Source organism: Octopus bimaculoides, chromosome 10, assembly GCF_001194135.2.
Source record: "Octopus bimaculoides isolate UCB-OBI-ISO-001 chromosome 10, ASM119413v2, whole genome shotgun sequence".
NCBI classification, from domain to species: domain Eukaryota; kingdom Metazoa; phylum Mollusca; class Cephalopoda; order Octopoda; family Octopodidae; genus Octopus; species Octopus bimaculoides.
This window is the reverse complement of record NC_068990.1, coordinates 47,028,092-47,034,482: the sequence shown is the minus strand read 5'-3', so window position 1 is coordinate 47,034,482 and position 6,391 is coordinate 47,028,092.

Here is a 6,391-nt window from a genome sequence, read left to right as displayed (position 1 = left end):
GTGTGTGTGTGTGCGTGTGTGTGTGTATGCTTGCAAGCGAGTGGGAGACGAAGAATCTTTTTTAGTACTTCAATGGTTTTTTTATTTACCAACCCCGACAGAACGAAATGCGAAGTTGGATCTAGTTGGGATTTGAACTCAGTGGAAAGAGAACCAGAACGGACACTACGAGACATTCTATTCTAACTCTAACGATATTGCCAACTTGCTGTTTATGAAGTGTTTGGGATCATATGTAGAGCAACAGAGGAAAGTTAGTGTGGTAAGTGGTGAGTGGCAGAGCCAGTAGGACAGTAGAAAAAGTAAGTTCCAGTATTTTGTCGCGTCTTTGTAGATTCGGTGTTGGAAATCCATCAAGGACAGCTTTATCTTTCATCGTTCCGAGGCCGATAAAATATATAGCGGACATGTTCAATGCTGAATTGTATTGACTATATTTCTCTCAAAGAATTATGTTGCGCCAAAGTTAATAAATCGTTATATATATATAGGAAGTTTCCTCAAAAGTGAAGTGGTGTTGCCGAGTCTCAGAAGATAAATCTAAGAGGACAAACTGCGTTGTCAAATAAATTCTTGGAAAGTGAAGTGAAAGCGATCTGTTTGTCATTGGATTAAACACACACGCACACACACACACGTACACACACCACACACATACACGCACACACACACACATCTATCTATCTATCTATCTATCTATCTATCTATCTATCTATCTATCTATCTATCTATAGCTATACATATTCGTGCAATGCTTATGGATTATATACATGCTGTATCAAAAATATGGTACAATATATTGTATTTGTAACTGTTTGGCATTAAGTCATAAATTTGTTGTAAATTGCTTTTTCAATTGTATCATCGAGTTCAACAAATCTAGTTAGTTTACTTCAGATAACACTTTGTCTGTCTCTCTATCTTTCTCTCTCTGTATGTGTGCGCGCATGCATTTGCATGTGTGTATGTGTGTGTACCCGCGTTTCGTTGTGTATGTCTTACATCCTGTGTTACAATAAACATATTTCTGATAAAAGAAAAGTTATATTTACATTTGCATCTGACTTATTGCAACGTCTGTCAAAAACTTTCCGTCGAAACATAATTATTCCTCTTCTCACAATGAATAATAACTGAGTATTTTAATCGCTATTGATAGCAGTGTCGGAGTTGCTGATTGTGGTCTTTGTGGTTAGATGTTGATCATATTATTATTTAATATTGCAAACAGTTATGATAATAGTGAGGCTATAGTTGTGCCAGTAGAGATAGTATTACTGGTTGGTCAGTTTGACGGTCATCAAGTATACATGGACAATACTAAGGAAATTAGTTTTAAATTCAAACTGTATTCTCTCTTCACTTTTCGAGAGGCAAATAAATACTCGACAATTAAAGTATCTGCGCGAGCATGACGATCCTGGTGGTAAAATTCGTGTTTTTTTCCCATTTACCGGTGTCTTTATCATCCTGAATATTTGACAAATAGATAAAGACTTATCAACGAACTTAAGTCTATAAAAGATTAGTATCTTGTCCCGACAATGTTTTTTTTTATACTTTGCTTTGTTTTTTTTATCATATTTCGTTTTGACGAGAAAAAAACAGATAAGCTATGAAGGTAAATGTGGGGTTGTAATGTTGAACACAACCACCTTCCAGAGTAGAAGAGAGTCGTACATTACTATCTAATTAGCGTTTTAAACAGATCGGTATCAATACGACCTCTAACACACTAGAATGTTGTTATTGAATAGGAGGCGAACTGGTAGAACCGTTAGCTCATCGTTAGCGGCATTTCGTCTTTACGTTCTGAGCTCAAATTACCTTATATCCCTTGGGGGGGGGTCAATTAAATAGATATGAGTTGACCACTGGGGTCGATGTAATCGTCTAGCCTATCTCGCAAAGTTTCATGCCTTGTACTTAAAGTAAACAGGATTACTGAATAGGGCTGTGAGGCGGCGAGCTAGTATGACCGTTAGCGCGTCAAGCAAATGCTAAACATTTCTTCCGGTGCTTTACGTCATGAGATCAAATCCTGCTGACTTTATCTTTGCTTTTCATCGCCGATAAAATAAAGTACCAGTCATGTAATGAAATTGATGTAATCCACTATCAACCATCGTTGCAAGCCTTTTTACCACAACTTGAAACAACTTATATAATAATAGAGCCGAGTTAAATGTTTTTTCAGTATTTAGCGATATACATTTACACTCGGAGTTTGGCTTTTCGCTCCTATGGAGTCAATGAAATATGTATCAATCAGATATTGTGATCGATAAAATGAATTATGAACTTCCCACAAAATGTGTCATCTGTATCAAAGATAGAAAACTTATTGAGTAGTTTCGGCCAGTCTCGCTTGAGTAGGTACATATTACACACCGGATTTTGAGTTGCCGCTCTTGCCTTCCTTTGATTGTTTTAAATATTATTCAATTACGTTTATCTGTCCCAGGTTCCTTAAAAGCTTAGATCCGAGAGTAAAAATGACATCCTTATAAAGGTATCGAGTTTGGATCAAGCTTAGTTGTCTGCCTTCTTTCCATCTGCAGAATGATTTAAGCTTAACTGACTTTGCCTTCAAGGTTTTTGAGGTACTTTAGCCACTGCATCATCACAACGATTTGAGGATGTTCTTTGGCAGCAGTGATGACTTAGTTGAGGTCTCCCCTGAACCATTGTCCCTTTTTCATCGTCTGACCAGAAAGTAGTGAACAAATGTAAATAATCTGAGGTCAGAGCATGATTGAACGGCGGCTAATCTGCATCGATGGAAATATTGTGAATCCGCTGTGTGTTCAACGTATGCAATATTGTTACAAAAGACAGATCACATCATGTTTTACTGTCTGGCCACTTCAGTCCTTACAAGATAAGAAACAATTCATAATGTTGTGACGAGGAATATATCAATTGGATTTTTATGTAAATTTGGGGCTGTGAAAAACACTGTACAAAACAACAACAAAAACAACAACAGCTTCTTCTTCTTCTTCTTCTTCTTCTTCTTCTTCTTCTTCTTCTTCTTCTTCTTCTTCTTCTTCTTCTTCTTCCCCTCCCCTCCCTTCCCCCTCTAGAGACGTGAAGTCTTGATAAGCGAAAGTTATCGTACTGGTCACATTGTGTCAATTCCAACGTCACTATAACATGCTTTAGTTGTATCTAGGATAAGAATGTAAACTCTGTTATACAGTGTAATGATGTTGTTGTTGTTGTTGTTGTTGTTGTTGTTGCTGCTGCTGCGATTGCTGCTGCTGCTGTTACTACTGCTGTCGTTGTTATTTAATTCAAGATCGAGCAGACCTTTGATCAAAAATGTTCCAACCGTGACAATTCAGTTTTTTTCTATATCAAGGACTTCATTGATTAATCTATATTCATCACCTTTTTAAGACGGCAATCCGAGGGTTATTTGGCTGCTATTTCTTGTTGATCGAGCAAATGCATACATGCTCCCTTTTTGAATGTTGTAGTATGTTTTTGATTTAGCACATAAAATGAAAATTGAACAATAATATTCTTTTCTACTCTAGGCACAAGGCCTGAAACTTTGGTGGAGGAGAGCAGTCAATAAGATCAACCTCAGTACGCAACTGGTACTTAATTTATCGACCCCAAAAGGATGAAAGGCAAAGTCGGCCTCGGCGGAATTTGAACTCAGAACGTAAAGACAGACGAAATACCACTAAGCATTTCGTCCGGCGTGCTAACGTTTCTGCCAGCTTACCGCCTTGTAAATTGAACAATAATAAAAAAGAAAACTGTAATTAATAAAATCAATCACGATTGTAGACTTAAAATTCAGTGGCTATTTTGCTCTAGACTCATGATTTTATCAAAACTTGAATCCGCAAGTCTGCCAGCGGATACAAACAATTCCTAGATTTTGTGCTGATTGTAAAAAGACAGCTGAATCCAGATTTACATAAATACGTTTACAAAAGGAATGGGGACACAGTTCTTGGCCGTAGTCTCTTAAGGGTTACATCAACATAATGTAGAATAATAAGGTTTTGAAGTGTTTAATACGATAAAGTTATTTAAAAAAGTTGTTTAATAATTTTATTCTAATAAGATATATATTTGCTCTCTTTGCCACCCATCTCGCACTCCATTCCAACCAGAAAGTGTAGGTAATACTGGTAGGCAACCTCTGCACTAGGGTATGAGTTGAGGGAATTATGACTCTTATTTCTAGTAAATCGAATGACTACATGGAACCTCATTTGGTTCATTATAGAACTTAACTCTTCTAAGTGCTACACATAACATGTTTTGATATATCCAGAGCTTCTGCTTCCTGTAAAGCAGTAATCAGTAAAGCGGTTAGATGTATGGTGTGTTATATACATATGTAGTATGATGCTATATATATATATATATATATTCTGTAAGTGATGTGAAGCCAGCTACATATGGTATACTGTAATATGATGTGATAAAATGGTGTCATATGGCATGCTGCATGATTAAATCTCATTCAACGATTATCCAGCTGTGTTATACTAACAAGAAAGTCACGCCCAAAGAAGAAGGGTTTACGTGGTCGCTCGATTTGCTAGAAATAGCTGCCAAATCTCCATCAAAAACCAGATTACTGTTTTACATAAGAAATGGAGACATTAAATAATATTGCCCTGCGTACATAATCCCTGAAAATGATAGGACGACCAAGGCTGAAATGTCTTAAATCGAAAGCATGCCCTGTGAGGGTGAAATTAGATCTAAACACTATCAACAACATCACAAACGGTCCGAGGAAACGAGGAAACCGCTACCCAGTCGTCGACTCGCTAGATATAGCAATGAAATTTTCCTTAAATCCCACCTTACTGTCTTAAAAAAAGTGGGTGGATGTACTGGATAATGTATTTCAGGATACTCTATGTCGAAAAAATTGATAAATGAATAAAAGATGCGATGGTCGGAACTGGAAGGCCTTTGATCAAGGGTCTTCAGGATCATACTTGAATTGGGGTCTCAGTAACAACTACAAGAACAGTTTTGTACAGTATTGTAAAAATTATGCAAAGTATAATTTGTTGATTATCGAACCATGTCTTTCTTTGCTTCAGTCAACCTATGGTGCCCGTCGCGTTCTTCTGCACAGGAGCGAGTTAAAAATATTTGCACACGTCTTTATTTAAATCTCTACTGATTCGTGTACCTATACTAAATTAATTCCAGCTTGGAAAACTCTCAAGGTGAAACCATACCGAGATACAATTTTTGGTAGCCTGTTGGCATCATTTGGACTGCGGTTCGATCTGTGTTGGCACACAAAGCCCACAGTGAGGAAAACATTTCACTTGTGACAAAATTCTGCTGAGAATACTGTTCACATTCTAAAGTCCAAGACCATGTTACAAATAAATGTACAAGTTTTATCTTAATCCTCGAAGGTTCGTATATAGGAATAAAGTATGCAATTATAACATGCGTCTTCTCCATTCTTTAAATTTTTAAATATACTCAAATACCCAAAATTTCAAGGAGTTCCTGCCTTAAAAACAGGAACTACACCACAGTTATTTTGTGTTCTTTGCTACATTGGTTTCTATTAACCCATTTATTCTATCCGAAGAATTTTTATTCATTAAGATAGAAGAAATACATATAATTTTATACTACAAATATATATATATATATATATATATATATATTTGTAGTATAAAATATGGATTTAGAGAATCGGGTGGCTATCACAGAAAGACCCAATAACGGACTCGGCGATCAGAGAGTCCATGCAGCTGAAAGTAAAACCCAGAAGATGCGATCGATGTAATTATTTCATGAGAAGCACATAAGCCAGAAAATATCACGAGTTATGGAAGATGAACATATTTAATTAACCGCTTTTCATCCCTAGGATCACGACTGTTTCGTAGCCTTCTTCCTGTCGTAATAACTTCCACTGTGGAATAAATAACGTTTACATGTTTGCATTAATATGCATGTCACACATTATACATAATTGCATATTTTCAAATCAAGACAAATAAAGAAAGCTAGCTCATCAGATCATTAGAATCACCAACAATTCAACTCTATACAATCTTTCTCTCTCTCTCTCTATATATATATATATATACAATGTATGGGAGCCTGAAACCAGCTTGATTTAGTTAGTAAAAATAAACATACGTTGTTTCATATCAATTCGAGTGCTATATAGAAGTTCAGGAAGTTGATTATCCTTAACGTTAAAAAAAATACAGGAAGGGATAAAAAGAGGAAATAAGGTGGGTAAAATAACTGAAATCTATAAAAAAATAAATATCTTATAAAATTATGTAAGCATAGTTTATTTCACTGCATGAATAAGGCTGCGAAACGGGCATAATCCTAATAAATATATTCATTTCTTATACCTCCTTTTTAT